This window comes from Balaenoptera borealis (genome assembly GCF_965194805.1).
Source record: "Balaenoptera borealis genome assembly, chromosome: 6".
In the NCBI taxonomy this organism is placed as follows: domain Eukaryota; kingdom Metazoa; phylum Chordata; class Mammalia; order Artiodactyla; family Balaenopteridae; genus Balaenoptera; species Balaenoptera borealis.
In genome coordinates, this window is record NC_138863.1 from 64,756,390 (window position 1) to 64,778,938 (window position 22,549).

Sequence of the window (22,549 nt, forward strand, 5' to 3'; positions counted from 1 at the left end):
CCTCTCCCTCTCCCTTGGCAACCACATGTCTGTTCTCTATGTCTGTGAGTCTGTTTCTGTTTCATAGACAAGTTCATTTGTGTCATATTTCAGATTCCACATATTAGTGATATCATATGGTATTTGTCTTTCTCTTTCTGACATTATTTGCCACTCTTCATAAAGCTGGATGAAGCCTAAAGTTCTACTGATTTCCTTGCCTTTTCAAGGTCACTCGTAATTTTCCACTAAGGGGCTTTAAGAAGGGATGAACCCAAGGGTTTGTGCCTTTTAAATATTAGGTTTCTGCTTCCTATGCTTAGAGAGACTACCTCACTCATTAGCATCTGGTACAACATCTGTTAATATCTTTTTTTGTTTCTATCTCTCACTGATTTTCAAGTTGGTATTCAATTGGGAGTCTGGTTCTTTAAAAATAAAGGCTTTTCGGCTTCCCTGGTGGCGCAGTGGTTGAGAGTCTGCCTGCCAATGCAGGGGACACGGGTTCGAGCCCTGGTCTGGGAAGATCCCACATGCCGCGGAGCAACTGGGCCCGTGAGCCACAACTACTGAGCCTGCGCGTCTGGAGCCTGTGCCCCGCAACGGGAGAGGCCGCGATAGTGAGAGGCCCGCGACCGCGATGAAGAGTGGCCCCCGCTCGCCACAACCAAAGAAAGCCCTCGCACAGAAACGAAGACCCAACACAGCCATAAATAAATAAATTAATTAATTAATTAAAAAAAAATAATAAAAATAAATAAATAAAGGCTTTTGAAATGACTGAGATTAGACAACCATTTAGCCAAACTCTCTACAGGGTTTTGCACCAGGACCTTGGACATTCTTGGACTGTGAATTCTCATTTAGTTTACCAACATCTCAATGCTCCCACTGATAGCCTCAGATGATTCAATCACAAGTTCAGCAACCCCTTATGTTGCTCCTGCTTCCTTAAGAGCTATAATTCTACTTATCATGCTGTCAGTCTGCACTCTTGCAAACTTCCTTCCTTTTTATGGCTCATAAAACTTGTTGGAAATTGGCCTGAATTGCATATCTAGGGAACTTGAAAGAAGAGCCCATCTCATCAGTTTTCTCCTGGATTACCCTCGGGCTATGATGTCTTAACTGAGTTAAAATAGCAGTATTCAATGATTTTAAAAAATTAAGATATTATTTTCTTTTAGAATCATTTATTTATAGTTATCAACTAGATGACACTTGGCATTTGATTTTTATGATTTGGGATAATTTTAAAACTCTTGAAAAGTTCTATTATTTTAAAATTATTATTAATCAGAAATATATCCAAATCTATTAAAGTGAAAATGCCTGTTTAAGTGCAAAGAAAGACATAAAATTTAAACTATGGGGCATTTACAAAGCTTATACCAACTATGTTAATAACAAGCAAACTTTGGTTCTCAAACCAACTCTAAGGGAAGAAAAAGTGGGAATTGTGCTGAGCTCTAAATTTAAAAAAAATGAGTATTCATGCTCTTTTTTTTTACAAAGTAATACATATTCACATATATACTGATATTATGAGAGTTATGTCATATGGATATGATGCAAGGTAGACTCTAAGTGCATGGTCAAGCAAATTACCCCAAAGGCCAGGGAACAGAAAAGCTCACAGACCAAATTAAGATACTTGAATTACTCGGTTCATTAAATCAATTTAAACACATAGCAAGAAGAAAGAGGCAAAAGATGTGACAGGAAAAGTGCAAGCTGAGAAGCAGTCTTCCACCTGAATTCTGTATTATGCAATGTTATATATCCTATCTCCATCTTGCTGCTGATGGTGTGGTTACGAGGACCAAGGGTGATGTTTGAGCAAAGGGGCTTGGCAGATGGAAGGCACTTAGACCAACACACACATACTTTACAACAGAGGCAAGTACTCCTGGCCACAGTTAAAGGTTTAGCCTGATGAGCAGCAATATGTTTCATTTGCCAGGATGTATGTCATTAAAAGGTGGTCAACTTAATAATCCACATATGGAGCATCCCATATGCCTCACATGTATTTAGCATGTGATGCATAAGAGGTGCTTAGTTACACATGCTTTACTTACTTTATCCATGACCAATTTGTCTCATAGGTAACTAACATCTATACCTATATCCATATCTATAGGTCTTATAGTTCTGCCTATGTTTCACACACTACTTGCTTATTCATTATCTTTATACCTAACACAGCTTATGAATTTTGCCTACGCCTTATAAGACACTAAGTTACTCATAACTGTACCATTTTCTTGTCTTCCACAACAGAATTAAATGTTCTCAAATACATGAAACTCATATTACACATTTATTTAGCAAATGTGTATTGAATATCCGACTATGTACTAGGCAAAGTTCAAGTGCTGATGATACAGCAGAGAATGAAATAATTCTCAAAAGAAGACATACAGATGGCCAAAAAGCACATGAAAAGATGCTCAACATCACCAATTATTAGGGAAATGCAAATCAAAACTACAGTGAGGTATCACCTCACACTGGTCAGAATGGCCATCATCAAAAAACTACAAATAATAAATGCTGGAGAGCGTGTGGAGAAAAGGGAACGCTTATGCACTGTTGGTGGGAATGTAAATTGGTACAACCATTATGGAGAATAGTATGGAGGTACCTTAAAAAACTGAACATAGAACTACCATATGACCCAGCAATCCCACTCCTGGGCGTATATCTGGAGAAAACCATAATTTGAAAAGATACATGCACCCTAATGTTCATTGCAGCACTAATTACAATAGCCAAGACATGGAAGCAACCTAAACGTCCATCGAGAGAAGAGTGGATAAAGAAGATGTGGTACATATATACAATGGAACACTACACAGCCATAAAAAAGAATGACATAGCATTATAGATACAGCAATGTAGATACACCTAGAGATTGTCATTCTGAGTGAAGTAAGCCAGACAGAGAAAGACAAAAATCATATGATATTGCTTATATGTGGAATCTAAAAAAATGGTACAAATGAACTTATTATAAAACAAATAGAGTCACAGATGTAGAAAGCAAACTCATGGTTACCAGGGGGAAAAGGAGGGGGAGGGATAAATTGGAAGATTGGGATTGATATATACACACTACTATATATAAAATAGATAAATAATAAGGACCTACTGTATAGCACAGGGAATTCTACTCAATACTCTGTAATGACCTATATGGGAAAAGAATCTAAAAAAACGTGGATATATGTATATGTATAACTGATTCACTTTGCTGTACACCTGAAACTAACACAACATTGTAAATCAACTGTGCTCCAATTAAAAATTATTTTAAAAATTTACATTTCCCTAAAACAAAAAATTCTGTTTGTTCAACAGAGTACAAAGAAACAAAATCTTCTAATGAATTCTGAGTGGTTAAACCTTTTTATTTATGGTGATGCACATATATACTGATATTATGAGAGTTATGTCATATGGATATGATGCAAGGTAGACTCTAAGTGCATGGTCAAGCAAATTACCCCAAAGGCCAGGGAACAGAAAAGCTCACAGACCAAATTAAGATACTTGAATTACTCGGTTCATTAAATCAATTTAAACACGTAGCAAGAAGAAAGAGGCAAAAGATGTGACAGGAAAAGTGCAAGCTGAGAAGCAGTCTTCCACCTGAATTCTGTATTATGCAATGTTATATATCCTATCTCCATCTTGCTGCTGATGGTGTGGTTACGAGGACCAAGGGCGATGTTTGAGCAAAGGGGCTTGGCAGATGGAAGGCACTTAGACCAACACACACATACTTTACAACAGAGGCAATTTCTATTTTAAAAAATATTTTCATGTAATGATCTGTATTTTGTTGGTATTAATTTTACTGAATGTGAAAAAATACAAGTTAGCTTATTTTGAGTATGTTTTCATGGCAAAAACAAAGTGGTTGCACAGTTAAAAGAAAATATAACTTTTCAATGGGACCTGTAGGCAATATAGATAAATGTCACACTTGCAGATGGGATGTTTAGCTGTAGTTAGAAAAGAGTCCCCATCCCGTGTAGGAAGGATTAATAGGTCAAAGCCAGTTTAAATTCAGTGCACTTTGGAACAAAAGTGATACTGATGCAAATATAAAGATAAGTTCTGACTAGCTCTGAAGAGGGAAAAAAATGCAACAGAACAAGACCTTAAACTACTTGTGAGGATTTTAGGCTTTTTAGAATTTAGCTGTAATTACTTAAAAAGACACTAGAACAAAAAGTTATTTATTCGTGAATTTAGATATCAATTTTTCCATTCCATTCAAGTTTCAGATTTTTTCAAAGGTCTGAAATAACAATAAGAATACCAACCAAAATATCAGTATTTTAATTCTTCCAAATGGTACAAAATGCCAGAACAGCTAAATATGGAAAAAAATCTCCAAAGGTATCAAACAATGCACAAAATTGTTTGAAAATGAAAGAGTCAAAGGAAAGTATTTGGACTTGGTTTATAATTATGTTCTCACTCTTCCCCAAACACTTTTTGACTCAAAGACTTTTATGCAAGAGCTAGAAAATGTGCACCAAAAATATACTTGAAACTCTACAATGACATCATTAATATTCTTTGCTTTTTAAAGATTTCACTTTTTGAAAAATGTTATTTCACTTTCTTTTAAAATATTATGGGTTGAATTTTATTCATTTTTATGCTATAAATAGTTTGTTACACTTGAACATTTTATTGTAATTAATTTTACCTAGTAATTATTTTCATTGGAATATTAAGGTATGCTTATTCATATTTTATAGTTAATTTTTATTTGGCATTTTATCATGTTTATAAATTTTCATAGTTTTGTGTATTAAATATTTACTTTCACTGTTTTTTTAAAATCATCGAATCTGAACATTCAGTTACAGTTTTTGTCATTTTTCTCTTGTATTGCATCACTGGGTATATATCGCTCAAATCTTAGTTAATGGCCTTGAATATTTCCAAATTGCCAAACTTGAGAGTGGCACTAATACACAAATAGATAAATGTGGCTCTTTGGATGTTTGCATGAGAAGATAATCAGGGAATTCAAATATTCTGAAATTTTAATTCTCATAGGCTTATTTACTAAACTCATGATCTTCCCCCACTGTCTGCTCCACCAGCAGCCTCTTCCATTAGTTGCTAGCAATTCTTCCAGTTGTTGTAAACAAAAATCTTATCATTGTCCTTGATGAAGCTGCTCCTTTTCTCTTGCTATACAATCATCAATAGCAAATCCTGTTGACACTACCTTCAAAATGTACCCAGAAATAGATCACTTCTTATCACCTTCTCTGCAGAGACCCTGGTCTAGGTCTCCATCACTTCACTCTGGATTACTGTGTCCTGGTCTCCCTGCTTTCACTCTGGTGTCCCTACAGCAGCCAGAAAGATCCTCTTAAATGTCAGATCAGATCACATCACTCTCTGTACCCGACCTCCAATGAGTCTTCATGTCTTTTGGAGTCCAGAAATCCTTATAAGGAGATTAGCCTTCACCCCTTGCTGAAGACTCAGGAAGAAAAGGAAAGTCTACTGTATTTACCCATATTTTTGTTTACCATTTTCTTTCTTCCTTCCTGCTGCTCTACAATTTCTCCTTTTATTGTTTCCTTTCTGTTTAGAGAACTTGCTGAAGCCATTCTTTTAAAATAGGTCTGCGGTCACAAGTTTTCTTAGTTTTCCCTCATCTGAGAATGTCTTGATTTCCCCTTCATTCCTGAAGGATATGTTTTGCTGAATGTAGGATTCTGGGTTAATAGTTCTTTTCTTTCTTTTTTTTTTTCCCAGCATTTAAAAATGTTGTGTCACTTACTTCTGGCCTCCATGGTTTCTGATGAGAAATCCATTGTCATTCAAATTGTTTTCCCCTTATAAATGAGTTATTTCTCCTTGCTGCTTTCAAGATTTTTTTTTTTTTTGTCTTTATATTTGAGAAGTTTGACTATAACGTTTCTTGGTGTTGATTTCTTTAGACTTATTCTATTTGGGGTTTGTTCACCTTCTTGAATCTATAAGTTTACTTTTTTGGGGTCCAAATTGGGAAATTTTCAGCCATTATTTCTTTGAATATTTTTTCAGTACTGCCTTCTTTCTCCTCTCCTTTCAGGAATCTGATGATATGGATATTAGACCTTTTGTATTAACTACAGGTCCCTGAGGCTTTGTTGATTTTTTTTTTTAAGTCAATTTCTTCTCAATTGTTCAGACTGAGTAATTTCTGTTGTTCTTTCAGTTCACTGTTTTTTTTCCCCCCCTCTGTCCCCTCCATTCTATTGTTGGGTCCATCTACTTAGTTTTAACATTTTCAGTTATTGTATTTTTCAGTTCTAAAATTTCCATCTGGTTCTTCTTTACATTTTCTATTTCTTTACTGAGATTCCACTTTTTTCATTTGTTTTAAGTGTGTTCATAATTGCTTGTTGAAGCATTTTTATCATGACTGCATTAAAATCTTTGGCAGAAAATTCTAATATTCTGTCAGATCTGTTATAGCATCTATTGACTGTCTTTTTTTAGATCTCTCCTGGTCTGAAAATGGTCCTTTGCTAGAGGTGCTTTTATTCTATTCTTTTTTCACATAAGGGAGTCGAGGCTCAGACAGGCTTCAAAACACACCTTTGGGAGTGGGAATGAGAGGTGAAACTAGAATCCAAGTGTGTCTGACATAAAAGCCAGGCTCTCAGGCTTTCAAATTATAGACAAAAAGTATAGTGTGGTTCTATTTTTATGAGAAAAAATGTACAGCTAGATATTTCTAACACAGAAAAATTTTAAGAATAGACTTCAAAATGTTAGCTGGTATTTTTTATGAATATGATATTTGGATGATTCACATTTTTGTCTTTCTGTGCTTTAAATTATCTATAATAATCACTATTTAATCACCTGATTTTGAATAAAGCTCTGAATATCTCACATGTTTGTTTAAACTTAGTTAAAGTTGTGTTTTTGAGGTTTTGTTCCTCATATGAATAGTCAGAAATTATGTGCTCTAAAAGCAACTTATTTAAATCTTAAAAATATGAAATTACTCTTCACTTCTAGAAGCTTACTTGCAGGAAGTAGATTTAACATATTTTTGTCAAGCAGCAAATCTGATATCTGTTTATTTTCTCATATTCTTTATTTTTAATATCAAATTTGTTTGTAGTTAAATTTATTTAGAATTTAGATAACATTATTTTCAAACCAGCATTTTTGTAATAAAAAAATTAGAATATTTCATGGCTCATCTATTCTCTCATCCTCTTCTTTTCTTTTCTCTTCTACAGTCAGTATTTAAAGTAGCAACAGAAACCTTCGGAATGATAATATATTTTTTTCTAATAGACTTGAATGACATGGTATATTTTCATATCATGTTGCCATGACTACCAAACCCTTTAGCTCATCTTCATTTAAATATGTTCACTGTTAAATTAGAGATGTAGCTTAAGCAATTCAGGATACTCTATAATTTTTGTTTAAAGCACTGGTTATATGATAAGTCTCAAGTTCACTCTTTCAAAAGAGTAACACAAGAGAGTTGCTGGCTATAGAACATCTATTCTGTTTCCTAATTCCTCCAAAGGCAGTTTGGAAAGAAAAAAAAAAAGGCCAACACTTGTCTAATAGAGCTTTTCAAGTTCTGTATAGGAATTTGTAACTCAGATACACAGCAAAATTTATTAATATCATTAAATAAGTCGGAAAGCTTTTTCTAAATTATAAGATGTCTGAATTGATATTGAGACCTCTTAAGCACACCCACATCAGAATATTGAAAAATGCTCAAATGGTAACAAACACCTCTTCCTGGCTGATTTAAAAATGTCTGCCTCGACATGGCACCCCTTCAGCTTCTCTCTGTGTGAAGTTGTGATTGTTGCACATTACATTACAGGGAGTCCACACTGACTTGCTCAGAGGTGAACTTTGCAGAGAGGAAGCAGTGGCCCTAAATGAAGAACAGTCAGCACCCAAAAATTTATACTTGGTCATCACTTTTCTAGGACCCTCGTACATTAGGGAATGAAGATATTAATTTACTCTGTGTGTGCATGCCTGAGGGCATGCAGCCATGTTGGAATGAGCCGGTATGGGACCCACATATGATTTTGCACACTCCGGATTGCTTAAATACGATTTTTTAAAGACTTGACTAGCTTTGAGGAGTTTAAGTTTATTCAAATATTGTTCTTTCCAATTAAAAACAAAAATAAAATCTTTCAATAAGTAACAATCTAACAAGGAGAAAGAATTGGTTTGATCCTGGTAACTCAGGTTTGACCTTTAAAATCATACTCTTTAAAAATTTTATGGAATTAAAACACACAAAAAATGTATATAGATTCTTCTAATGGCTAATCAGATAGAAATACACATGAATTAATAAAGCAGCACTGAATTTTCTAATATTGTGTTTCACTTTTGATTATTAAAATTTTAAATTTAGCAAAAAGGTCCTACTGTATAGCACAGGGAACTATATTCAATATCGTGGGATAAACCATAATAGAAAAGAATATAAAAAAGAATGTATATATGTGTGTAACTGAGTCACTTTGCTGTACAGCAGAAATTAACACAACATACTATACTTCAATAAAAAATTAATTAAAAAAATTTTTAAAAATTAAAATTTTAAATTTAAATAGATGAGATTTTTACTCGGATGAAAACTATAAGATCAGATTCTAAATAAAATGTAAGACTAGAAGGCCCAGTAAAAAATTGTGGATAAATGTATGAAAATATCAGGATGGCATGCAGCATATGTTTTTATTAGGAAAACTAATTTTGCATAAAGTCTTAAAAGTTTTTGTTAAAACGGGCTGCTCATAAATCCTAATGCACTGTCTAATCTTCCTACCTCGAATTTCTCTCAAAACAGAATATTAAAAATAATTAACAAGTCAAAGCAGGGAAAGAATTCTAATAATCCGTCACTTTGAATTCCAGGATCACAAACTGATAGTCACTACTTATTGCAAATGACTCCTGATCTTATTTTGATTTTCAGTAAAGCAAATCAATAATAAAATAATTAAAAGTGACCTTTTCATTTAAGTGAAGCAGGTAGAATAAAATATTTAATAGGTTTTAGAAAGCAAACAAAACATTGTGTGTTCTTAGTTGGTTTAAATTTGCTGGAGAGACTGCTTGTCTGTGTAGCCCTTTCCTCTGGAGGGAAAAAGTAGATCAGAGAGCAGTAGTTTGGGACCACTAGGTGTATGGCCACAGTGCTCTAGATTTTCCAGTGGTGTTCCACTGCATAGAATAAAACCCAAACTCCTTCCCTTGGCCCCTTCCTCTGTCTCTGTCTCATATTCTACCTCTTGTGCATCCTTCTCTATTTTCTAGCCTCAGCAGCCTGTTTCCTAGCCTCAGCAGCCTATTTCCATTCTTTAAACATGCCAAGCTCATTCCTACCTCAGGGCCTTTGTACCTGCTTAGGATGAACTTCCTCAGATCTTAACAGCTCTCAATTCAAAGGATACCTTTTAGGTCTTTCCTTGAGAGCCTTGCTAAAATAGCCCTCTCAAGATAATTTGTTCATCTGTTTGTCTGCTTATTTATTTTCCTGTGTTTGTTTTCTGTTTACACTACCTAGAATAATGGACAAGCTTCTTTCAGCACCATGCCTAGAACTGTATCTGACACATATTATGTGCTCAATAAATATTTATAGACTGACTGACTCTCAGGGTGTTTCACGGATGGCTCTGTGACAGTCTGATTTTGTGTAAGAACTAACATTTGCATAATCATTTTACAACTTACCAAGATTTCCATGTACAACATTTTGTTATATTCTTAGACGCTTATATAAACTGAGAGGAAATGAAGGTAATGTGTTGTTGCCCAATTTCTACAGTTTAGAGAAGGAAGAGGTCATGTTGTAACTCCTATCCAGTGGTGTGGTTGATGTCGATTTCATACCTTTCACTGTCATTTGTCCACTTTTCATGAGCCCCAGATGGCGATGATTAACTGACGGGACAGCAACACATGTACCACAGATGGCTGTGTGAACTTTGTTAACAAATCCGCCCACATTTGGCATCAGTGCTACCTGATTTGACCACCAAGCTGCTGCCATCACCACTAGGCACAAAGTCACCTTTACCTTTTCATATTAATTCTGCTTAGAATACAGAAAAAATGCTATGTGCTTAAAGCCACTGGATCTTTGTTAGTGTTACAAAATATCACCAAGAAAACTTCTGTCACATAGCTGGAGAACAATCAAGGCTTAGACTTATCACTGGAGTAGGTATTTTGCCTGAAATATGAAGATTTTCTTTTTTGGACTTATGGAATCTTTGGGCTGGAAATCCACTCTTCTAAGTGAGGAAAATAAACAACAGAAAGGCATAGTGATCTGTAAAAATCACTTAGCTAGTTGGTGGTAGAGCCAGGACTGAAGGCAGATTGTTGCCCTCCTAGACCTTCCAATCTATACAATTTACGCCTCTTTAGAAGTTAAATCAGACACTGGGTAATTTTTTAGGGCCGGAAGTACTAAAACAAGGAGAACAAGATAAAAATTGAAGTAATTTTTAGGCTGTGATGATACTAAGTGATTTGGATCTAATAAATACACATAAATCATTGATTCACTTGACAAATGTTTATTCTATATTTGTCTTACTGTAGGCTTTATTCTAGACACTGCGGGTACAATGGAGAATATGACAGCATTTCTTTCGCATGGTCAAATGGGGAGGCCAACGAGTAAATGTGTAATTTCAATGGATCGCACTAGGTGCTGTGATAAAGACCAGAATGAGGGAATGCAGAGAGATGACATTCAGGAAGGGTTATCAACCCCAGTGGTGGTGCCCAGGAAGGGTTCCCAGAAAATACTGATTCCAAGATGAGATCTAAAGGATAAGCAAGAAATAGTTGTGTGAAGAGGGAAAATGTTCCAGATAGAGAGAAGAACACGCACGTCAGTGTGCATGCATTAATATATCTTCCCATTCGCTATGGCCAAAATACAAAAATAAAATAACAATAATTTTTATTCTTCTATGATCTTGTGAACCACAGTTCCTTGCATGGAATCACACGTGGCACTTGAGTACCTGGATCGCCGTAGATGTATTTGTGTCGGCACTATCACTTTATAACAGATTCAACATCCTGGCTAAGTGGGTTACAGCAAGATTCCCCTGGCTGGAACTGTACAGGGGCAGGGCTTTATGAACTTCGAAGAAGGCCAGGTTCACATCCATCTGGATCACCTCCACACCTTCCTCAGAAAGTCTTTGGTGCCTATCACCACTATGTAATTAAAAATAAGCACATTAAGGAGGCACTGTGCCTGACAACCTTAATACCCTGTCACAAATGAGCAACATAATTTTATTCTTGCTCTAACTGCCTTAAAGCGTTTAGGGAATCTTTGTAAATTAACAACGCTGCAAATGAAAAGCAAGTGAATCGCTTTTCTCAAAACCTATATGTTTATAAACCATCTTCACAATAATCACAATCATCATACATTAGAATTTTCTTCCCTAAGGATAATCAGAAATAGATGTTACTCACAACCAAAGCTGAATGCTCCATATGTTTTCTTTCAATCTTCGACCAATTGATGCATTCATTTCAGATATTTGTCAAAATCTCACTTTTCTAGTTTTATCAAATCAGCCAGAATAATTTTGAGTATACATATTGCTTCCTTCTTTCATTTAAAGGTAATTATGGAAAGCCATCAATTTCCTGAGCCATCCATTTATTGCTAGGTACGGGGACATAGTAGGTTCTTGTCTGCAAGGAATTTACAGCAAGGGAAGAGTAGAACTGGAGGAGATGCCAGGAAAGAGGGCACCCATGCCATAGTGGGCTGGATCTTTTAGGCTCTACACCCCAGAACTACTAAATCAGAATCTTGGGAGGGTTTAGCCTTGAGACTCTGCTTTAAAAAAACAACAACAACAAAAAACGCTTAGATTATTCCCACACATGTTCAAGTTTGAAACCCTTTTCTTTGGCAACATCAGAGGTCATTGAAGAGCTTTAAGCAAACGAGCAGGGTGAGGGGTTAAATGTTTTAGGAGAAGTGCTCTGGTAGCCATGTGAGGAGAGGCAGGAGATTTTACTTTTCCAATGCAAACTGGACCAGTTTTTTGACATGGCATCAATTATGGGATGAAGGATGGGGTGAGATGAAATAACATTTAGGATTCATATGAAGAATTAGTTTCACACCTTATTTGATATTTTAACTGGTTGAAAGTTTAATATTTTATTTATTTTGTCTTTTTGAGAAAGCTTATTCCATTGGATCAAAATAGTTTAGTTAAAATATCAGGTCACAAAGGTGATAATGAATTGGAACTAGGCAAGCACAGACAGGGAGGGCACAAGAGTCAAAGCAAGAGACAAAGAAGATGAAATCTAGGGCAATAGGAACAGGATGGGAAGAAGGGAGTCATATAATAACAAGGGAAACATTAAAGGACTTGGTCCCCAATTGGATGGAAAAGACAGGAAGCAAAATAGCTGTGATTTTTTTTTTACATAAAAATTCATTATTCTGGAATTATTTGAATATGGAACTGATTCAATATGATTTATCTTAATGAGATCACTTTACAGAATGGTTCAATGGAAAACAGACCAAAAGAAAGTACAGTTCAGCATCACCCTTCACTGTTCTGAAAACAAACTGCATTGATGACAGAGTTTATGCATCAGCCTTGGATTCAGGGCTGGCTCCTCTGCTTTGGGCCTCACCACGCCGTGCAGCAATTGTGTGCTTGTGCGCCTGCTTCTTGCACTGCGCCAGGAGCACCTCAGCAGTAGGACCCACGCTCGCTCTTCTGTTGCTACTGTGATGCACACAGACTAGGCCTTCCAATCTTGGTTTTAGAATACACAAACTGATTAATTAATTGCGGTGCTGATTGCAAGTAGCACTTTCTGGCTTAAAATAACTTCCAGAAAGCCCCTACTGCACGCCTCTGCTTGCCGTAAGGCCATCCTTAAATACACTGTCCTCTGGCAGTATCCTTGTCCTAGAAAATCCACATCAAAGGCGCTCCAGGCAGTCGTCACACGGTTACTTAGGACACTGAATGTCCTATCGGGGAATAGTCTGAATGTGAGAGCCCCCGCGTGAACTGTAGCAGATGGCTTTCCAGATGTTTTTCTTGGTCAACAGCCACCATCGGTTTGACTTTGGAGATATGACCTGGGTTTGCCCATGGTCTTTCAGATTGAATTCCGCAAAGCTTTTGCATAAATGAGTGAAAGGACTGCTAGTTGGAAAGATTACAGTTATACTTGCTTCATAGAAGTTAAAGAAATAGGATTTTTTTAAAGCACTGGATTTGCTTTTAAGACGTAAGTTGCTAACATTCTCCAGTTCAAGACAAGTCTAGAATATTAGAACTGAATGGGGCCCGGAAGATGATTTAATTCAGTCCCTATCTTATAAATGAGGAAACTCAGTCCCACGCAAGCTAGGCGAGGTATGTAAGGTCTGTGAGTGCAGAGGTTTAGGATTTAGTTTTTGCAGCAGTTTGTCTAAGGTACAAGGACTCTGCTTTAGGCTTATTTTGATTAAGTGCTTATTTTACTTTCTCATTTACACCTATTGTACATTTCTTCTTAAATTCCTTCTATTTCTTTGGTGCTCATGTTTATTTTCTCTGTGATTTGCAGTTAATAAAGTTCAGTCAAATGGGATGGCTCTAATATAAACCAGCCAATATCATTATTGGTTATTTGGTGAACACCAAGTCCATTTCTATGCAAATCAATCATGTCTGTGATGTACAGTGAAATGAGAAAGAAACTTCTATGGTTCAACAAAAATGTCTACTCAGTGGGTCTGATCTTGAGTTAGTGGAAAGCATTTGTAACTACCACTTATTTAAATGTCAGGACTGTGCTTAAGCCTTTCACATATATCTTCATATTTAATCCTTATGGTGAGCCTATGAGGTAAGATTATCTTCACTTTACAAATTAATAAACTGAGGCTCAGGAATTTAACTTGCCAAGGTCACACCATTAAAAACTCACAGAGCTTGGCTGATGATCTGGGACCCAAATCTTTGTGACTTTGTAGACCCCAGCCTTACCCATTGTGGAAACTCCTAAGAAGCCCATGGGCTGCCATGTGAATTTCTTCTCAGAGGGTCAACAAGGTTCATGGAGAGTGAGAAGGTTGCGAGGTATTTCACAATGGCAGTGGTTTCATAGACTATGGGGTCATTAAAACCAAAAGAGGAAAAAATAATTGGATTCTAAGTCTTTGCTTGATCCAGCAGAAAATGCTTATGTAAAGCAGATTTGGGGGATGTATGGAAAAATATTGTATCTGGAGGCTGCATCACTCCTTGAAAGCAAAACGCTATGATCGGGTTAATATTTCCACATTACGTGGCCCTCTCCTAAGCTGTGCGCTAACCACAGTGTAGTCCCCTGGACGTCCTCCCCTTACTTTCATTCCATTCCATCCCCTACCTTTCTGGTAATACAGGGCTCCTTGCCACAGCCTTTGTTGCCATGTTTTATGCCAGGTTAAACAATAACAGCAACCTTGCAATTATAAATTTTAAAAATTAATGATTTAGCTTTAAAATTTTTAAATGGTTGAAAACATTCATAGAAAAATCATAAAAGTACTTTATTTCTATATATTAGACCAAACTTCTGCAACTATGTGCATCTTAGTTTGTATTATATTTCATTTTTATTTTATATATTTTATTTCACCAGAAGTATAATGAGAAAGATTCCTTAATGGTTTCAGTTTTTTGAAAAAAAAGTAAATTCTGCATCAGTAATCAGGGAAGATGTAAGAAATGTCTCCAAGTCCACATTCTAGCTCTGCCCCTGGCATTTTCTGCGGCCTTGGCTCAGACAAATCTGAATCTCTTGAGATATATATTTCACTCACTAAAAACCTAAATACCTAGCTCTTTCAGAATCTGTGAACTTGGAAGATATTGGAAAAACATTTTAACTACATAATAACATAGGACAAAAATGGAGGGATAGGTTTAATTCTCCAGCCCCTTAAAAAAAAATCCTCATCCAGGATCTGAATGCTTTGGAAACACGGTTATTTAGTTATTCAGTCATTAGAAAGGTTGCCTGCCCACCTGCCCCTGTGCCTCATGCAAACCACTAGCAGATTTTGATGTGTGCTTACGAGGGCAGGCAAAGAACTATCTTCTGTGTGTGTGTGCGTGTGTGTGTGTGTGTGTGTGTGTGAGAGAGAGAGAGAGAGAGAGACAGAGAGAGAGAAAGAGGGAGATTAAATCTTTATTCTCATTCTGGATTTTAACACAAAACATCTAAACAGACTGACTTGTGAATGACTTTTTACATATCAGCCTACTGAACTGGAGAAACAAAAATGTCCTCTTCCTGGGTTTTTGACAATATGGCAACTCTAATGTGATGTGTATTTATAAATCTTCCCTACATCCAGAACAAAGGTTTAACTTCGTATGTGATATTTTTCATTCACAAAATATGTATATAGAACTAATCCTTAATCAAAAGTATGTGTTTGGGATGAATTACCAGAATAAGAAAGCAATTAGCATTTAGAAAATGCCGGGCTCCAAGGTTTCACCAAAGAGCAGTTAAAAAAAAAAAAAAAAAGTAATTTAGGCACTAACATGGTTTATTAAGTAGAAAGAACTCATATGTTTATGAGTTAGCAAGACCAATATCAGATAACACATTCTATCAATAAAGGGGAGCTAAAAAAGAAGTCCATGCTACTTGCCAGAAGGGAAGTAACAAGGGGTACTCAGTCTAAGAGAAAGTTGAGATACTTATTTTAAAAAAGCAGCCGCTCCCCCCAAGATAAACATGAAAGTTACAAATAACTAACATCTACTGAGCACTGTAGTATGAGCCACTCATTGAGGTAAGCATTTTAAAGACATTGAGACAGGAACAAGTATAATCCAGTTTTACAGATGAGAAAGCTGCGGCTCAGAGATGATGAGTAACTTTGCTCAGTGTCATCCCGCTAGTAAAAGGCAGAGCCAAGGCTGACAGATTCTGAGACCCACAGTCTTAACTACTGGAAGCTCTGAAATCTCAAGATCTGGAAAATTCTTAGAGAGTTCTACAAAAGGCCTGAATTAAGAAGATATGCTGGGGAAAAAGAAATGTAACTGTGTAAGTGGGTGAGTAAAAGAATAGGTATAAGAAAGGTTAGAAAGGTTTGAAATTACACAGAATTAATAAAAATAAAACTGAGTCTTTGGAAAAGGTGAAATAGAAATATATTCATTCCTATGAATATACTCCTATGAATTATTATGGACTAAGGTGATCAAAAGGTACAAACTTCCAGTCCTAAAATAACTAAGTCCTGGGGATGTGATGTACAGCTTGGTGAGTATAGTTAACAACACTGTGTTGCACATTTGAAAGTTGCTAAGAGAGGACATCTTAAGAGTTCTCATCACAGGAAAAAAATTGTAACTGTACGTGGGGATGGATGTTCAGTAGATTTATTGTGGAGATCATTTTACAACACATAATATTGAACCATTATGTTGTACATCTGAAACTAATATAATATGTCAATTATATCTCAATGTAAAAAATTAAAAAAAGATATAAAGGCCCCCCTGAAAAGAAATATATTTATTCCTTATTTTAGTACAGGAAACAAACCTATTTAATATAGCAACACGAAAACTACGTATTCCATGAAACAGATTCCCTATTGAATAAGCGTATTTAATATATTCACTGGAAGTTTGTTCAGAAAACAATTATAAGTCTATTAATTGAATTTTTTTTAAATATTTTCAATTTCTATGACCACCTGAGCTGCACACTGCTTGCTGCACTGTGATCTAACATTGTTAGTTTTATCAGCTTTTAAGAAAGTAATGAAAGCGGGAAAAGGAGAAATCATTATAAGAAGGCCAGTAAACATTTTATGAATTTTTGAGTTAAAGTATCTCACTGGGCTGAGTCTATGAAGGAAGCACTCATTTTGATTCTTTCAATAGCATTTTTTGAGGCTTATTGAGTGCTGGGTACAGGAAGATGAATAAGATGTGACTGATGCTTCAAGGAATTCTCAGTGCAGAAGAAGATAGTGGGAAAAAAGGCATGATAATCAGATCACATAGGTTACCTAAATTCAGATTGTGGTTCCTCCACTTCCAAGTTACAAACAACCTTGGGAAAGTTGTTTAGCTTTGCTGGGCCTCAGTTTCCTCATCTATAAAATGGGGACACTGTTAGTACCTATATCATTGGATTATTATGAGGAAGACGTGTTAAAACAAGAAAGAGATTAGAAAATGCCCTGGTACATTGCAAGCAATCAACCAATGCCAGCTGCCATTCATTATTAGACCCATGATGGATGGCAGAACAGATGGAAACACAGAGAATAAAGAGCCTGATTACCTAGCTATGTGAAGGAAAACACCCCAGAGAGCTGATAGAATATGGGTAGGCTTGGTGATTAAGATGAGTTCAGGGGAGAAGAAGCAGTGAAAACAAAGGTAAAGGGCAGCAGACATTTGGAGGTAAATGGCCCCTAGCAGGTATGGTTGGATGCTATAGTGTGAGTGTCAACTGTGAGGGAGGGGTTCTGGGGCTAGAGCCTGGTACCCTGAATCCTATAAGTAAGTGCCTTCCAAACAGTGCTCCTTAGAGCCCTAGATGAAAGGTTTTGTGGGATTGCCTCAGACTGCTAAGGAGAGGCTTGTGTGGGAATGGTGCCAGGTCCCCTCCCTAGTTCTAAGCAGAGCAGAACTGCTTTTATCTCTTTTATATATTGTGTTTTCATGTAAGATTTTTGTTTGAATAAAAGGATCTGCTCCTTAAAAACTATTTGAATTTAAAAAATGATCAAGGATGGATAAACAACAAGGTCCTACTCTATAGCACAGGGGACTATATTCAATATCCTGTGATGAACCATAATGGAAAAGAACATGAAAAAGAATATGTATATATATACGTATAATTGAGTCACTTTACTGTACTGCAGAAATTAACACAACATTGTAAATCAACTATTAAATAAATAAATAAATATCCACTGAAGTTTTGATCAAGGAAGAAACACGATCAGGCTTGAATTTTAAAATAATTTTGTGATTCCTTATTTTTTTTAGCAAAGGTTATAAAATCCCTTGGTATGAATTTTTCTGATAGATAGGAAGTCAGTATTGCTATACTTCAGGCTTGAACAGTATTGCTATACTTCAGGCTTTAACAGGACTGGGGTAGGGTAGAAGTGATGAGTGATCACGTGCCATGCTGAGAACCAGGCAAAGCTCTCAGTGGCATTGGTACCACCCCTTGGGGGTGCCTTGTGAATCTCTGCAGATGGTTTTGGTTGTCATAAAAATGGAGAGGGTGCTCTGGCATTTAGTAGGTGGAGGCCAGGGACGCTAGACACTCTGCAATGTACAGAGTAGTCCCCATTCTACCTGGTTTTCACATATGCATGAAGGTAAAACACCTGGGTATAATTACAGAAGCCTGTAATCTAACTTTTTTACACAGAGTAAAACACAAAGTATTTTTGGTATGGTTCTAGTGTATGCTGAATTTATCAGGAATGGAACTGCTGTGTGAATGGAGGAAATGCTGTATTTTGTTCAATTTTTTTTTTAATTTGCCAGGAGTTGTTCACTATTTTGAAAAGTAACATCACAAGGCATTTGAGTTTCCAATACACTCACCCATATCAGTCAGCCTTTGTAGCTGCCACATTCACTATGAGTCTCCAGTGAGTCTACCTCTGGATAGATGCAGGTGTCTGATTACTTCATTATGTCACCTATGCAGTTGTACTCCAGGGCATTTATGTATTTTTCCCTTATATTACAGGCAGAGCATTATATTTGTTTCTTTAAATAGTCTGTGCAGGTAGTTTATCTTGGAATTTCTTTGAGGCAAATAAACATGTCTCATAAAATATTTGCTATAAAAATGGGGCTTGGAGTATGACAGGGTTGAGAGTGTGTCAAAGTAACACAAAAGTATTTTCAAACCACTCAGTTTCTCTTATACTATGGTGGATTGGGAATCAAGTTCATTTCTCGATTTGACTTTAACTTTTCCAAACAGAGGCCATTTTTATTCACATGTTGTAGAAAATGATGGAGGGTGATAAAGCACTCCAAAGGCAAGAAGACCATTGTGTGCATTCAACACAAGGGCTGGGCCATTAAGGGGCAGAGGGGTTCATCTGGCAGGTCCAGATCACAGTCCTGGGCAGGATGCTTCAGGTTATTTTATGTCTACAATTTGGGAAAATGCACTTCCAGCATCAGGTCCTATTCCAGCTGCGTGCCTTGACACCCAGTCAAAAGTAATTTCAGGAAGTGATATATTACAACTTTCCCTTTTTTGGAGGCAAACAGTTTTTAATAATTTGTTAATATATACTGTAGACATGTAATCACAAATATGCAACTATTCATTACAGGTCAAATTGCCCAGCATTTAAAAAGAGTCAAAATATAAATTCTTTTTAAAAATTACCATGTTTTATAAAACAGGCAAATCGTAATTTTCTTCTTTGGTCTTTCATCACTTTGGTCTGATATTTTCATCAAATTGTGCCAGTTCATCAATAATGCTTTTGCCAGCATGTTATTTATATACGTCCAAAGCAGGATGTTGCCAACTCCTTTGAGACAACCTGGGTCTATAGACCTCTCAACAAATTGACCTCAGGATGGACTATTTGGTTACTTCATATGTTTGTTATTCTTCGACAAAAGCTTCTCTGGAGGCTGCATCAAAATGCTTTTTAGTCCAGACGTGGCCCCATGCTTACTAACTGGCCATTTTATGTTACAAGTACATTTCTAAGTGTTAATCTTCTGCTTACATAAGATAAACTGGAACACTAAAATTTTTTTCCAAAGAAAATGAAGATGTGGATTTATAATGGGATAGGAAGCAGGGAGAAGGAGAGAGAGAGGTCATGCTTTCTACTCACTAACTTTCCATTAATAAACTAAGATAAATTCTTGCTTTATAACTCGAATGGGTATTTGTGAGCAGTCTGCTGGCAGGCACCATCTTAATAACAAGTAAAAATATTTGATTCACAGTCCTAGAGGACCTTCCTCTTTTAATACCAATGTGAGCTGTATCTAATATATACGCAATCCTAGTAACTGGTAGTTTACGTAGGTCTTGAGACCACTTATTGCTATTTACTGTGGTTGTGTCTTTAATTAAAACAATAATTTCCGTGGATAAATAAAACAGCAAAGCTTAATTCAGAACTAGTTAATATCCTACTTCCAATTTATCTAACTATTAGGATTAATGGCAAAAAGTAAATGTTATAATAATCAGTCATTACTTTTTAATCTTTCTTTAGCAATGTAATGAGGGGAACAATTTTTCTGATTAATCAGAGGTCCTTGTGGCACGGACATATATACACTACCAAATGTAAAATAGATAGCTAGTGGGAAGCAGCCGCATAGCACAGGGAGATCAGCTCGGTGCTTTGTGACCACCTAGAGGGGTGGGATAGGGAGGGTGGGAGGGAGATGCAAGAGGGAGGAGATATGGGGATATATGTATACATATAGCTGATTCACTTTGTTATACAGCAGAAACTAATACAACATTGTAAAGCAATTATACTCCAATAAAGATGTTAAAAAAAAAAAATGATTCACCCCAAAGGCTTTTCTAGATAACTAACTAGATCATAATATCTAACTATATTCTAACTACAACCCAAATATCTAATAAAATAATTCTGAAGTAGATAATTCTTGTGACTTTTAAGAATTCTAATTAGGCAATTAGGTATCTTGAAAGAGAGATATTTGTTAGACCCTTTTTGAGCTCTCAGTATACGGATTTTGGTCTTAATCTTAAAATATGTATTTGAAAAATATGTATTCACCCTGAGCAAGGTATTGTGCAAGGTGCTAATCTTGTTCATGTGTATCTCTCAGTGCTGGGCTTACTGGGAGTCAGTGGGAAGAACTAAAGAATGTAATCTGGGGGTGAAGAAGGGGCCGGCCTTTGAGCGACAGTGACGCAAGATGGCGGCCACCACGGGCTAGGGAGTAAAAGTCCCTCGCAATTTCCCACTGTTGGAAGAACTCGAAGTAGGCCAGAAAGGAGTAGGAGATGGCACAGTTGGCTGGAGTCTAGAAGACGACAAAGACACGACACAAGATGCACACGGATGATAATTGGGCCTCTAAGAACAGTTAATGAAAACTGAATACACAGCCTTAAAATAGAATGTGGACCTAAATACCCAGAAGCACCCCCCCCTTTGTAAGATTTGTTAACAAAAATTAATATGAATGGAGTTAATAGTTCTAATGGAGTGGTGGACCCAAGAGCCATATCAGTGCTAGCAGAATGGCAGAATTCATATAGCATCAAAGTTGTCCTGCAAGAGCTTCGGCGCCTAATGATGTCTAAAGAAAATATGAAACTCCCTCAGCCTCCTGAAGGACAGCGTTACAGCAATTAATCAAAAAGAAAAACCCCCCATTCAACTTAAGCAGTCGTCTTCATTTTCCACAGTAGTAAATTTTCTAGATACGTCTTGTAGACCTCAAAGTACTGGAAAGGAAGCTCCCATTCAAAGGCAGTTTATCGTAAGATACTGTAAATGATTCTAATTTTTTGATACTCTTTCCATTTGAAATATATAAGCTGTGCTGTAACAAATCATCCTGTCAAGTGTAACCACTGTCCACATAGTTGAAATTCTGGATCAAGAAAGTATATTTAAATCGATTCCCATCATAACCGGCGGGGCACATCTAACTCAACTGTCAAAAGACACATCCTGCAATCACCTTGCTGCTGATTACATGGCCTGGGGTCTCTGCCTTCTCCCCCTTCCCCTCCCCATGCCTCCTTCCCTCCCTGCAACAGCCCTCCAGCTGGGGGTGGCTTCTTAGAGTAGATGTGAAGGTTTCAGGTCACAGCCTGTGGGACTCCTGCTGGGTGTGTGTGGGGTGCTTCGTCTGCACCCCTGGTTTCTTTCTTTAAGTCTTAAATGCTGCCCCCCTTCCAAGCCATCATCCTCTCCCCACTCTCCACTACCACCCTTGGCCGAAGCATAGATTGTAACCCCCTCGGCTCCCCTCTGAAACTGGCCTTTGGTGAGGAATTCAGGGATTTCCCCATATCTTATCCCCTCACCTTAACTGAGCGGTGCTGCTTTGTCCTTCCTCCTCCTCAAGTCCCTTTTTGCACCATCACCACCCAACACTTTCCATGACACTTCCTTGCTTTGGCCAGAAGCCATCAGGTAAGGTTGGAGAGCATCTCTGACCTCCCTCATTTAGTTTTGGAACCACACTTATTTACTCTCCACCAGCCTGGGAAATGAATATTGGGTGCTCAGCCCTGCCACCCTCTGCTGTCATCATCAGCTGATACGTTTTTTTAGCTCAGGTTTTGATAAGGTGAAAAGAAGGGTCACCAGGGTCACTCAGACCTGCCAGCTCTCAAAGTCCTTGGTGGTTAAACTTGGAGAAAGGCCACAGAAGACACTTGTAAGCACACACGATCCCTCTGAATGAATTGTTTTCTTTTCCTGTAATTGCTTTTG

The 22,549-nt window shown here is 36.9% G+C and overlaps 1 protein-coding gene and 1 pseudogene across 5 annotated transcripts in view; one reads left to right on the forward strand and one right to left on the reverse strand.

Annotated features, from left to right (window-relative positions):
* Positions 1-22,549, reverse strand: part of B3GALT1 (beta-1,3-galactosyltransferase 1) — a 592,659-nt gene that overhangs the window by 176,173 nt on the left and 393,937 nt on the right. The window lies entirely within an intron of this gene.
* Positions 21,015-21,468, forward strand: LOC309630990 (ubiquitin-conjugating enzyme E2 variant 1 pseudogene; annotated as a pseudogene). Its single transcript has one exon. The product of its transcript is annotated as a ubiquitin-conjugating enzyme E2 variant 1 pseudogene (transcript).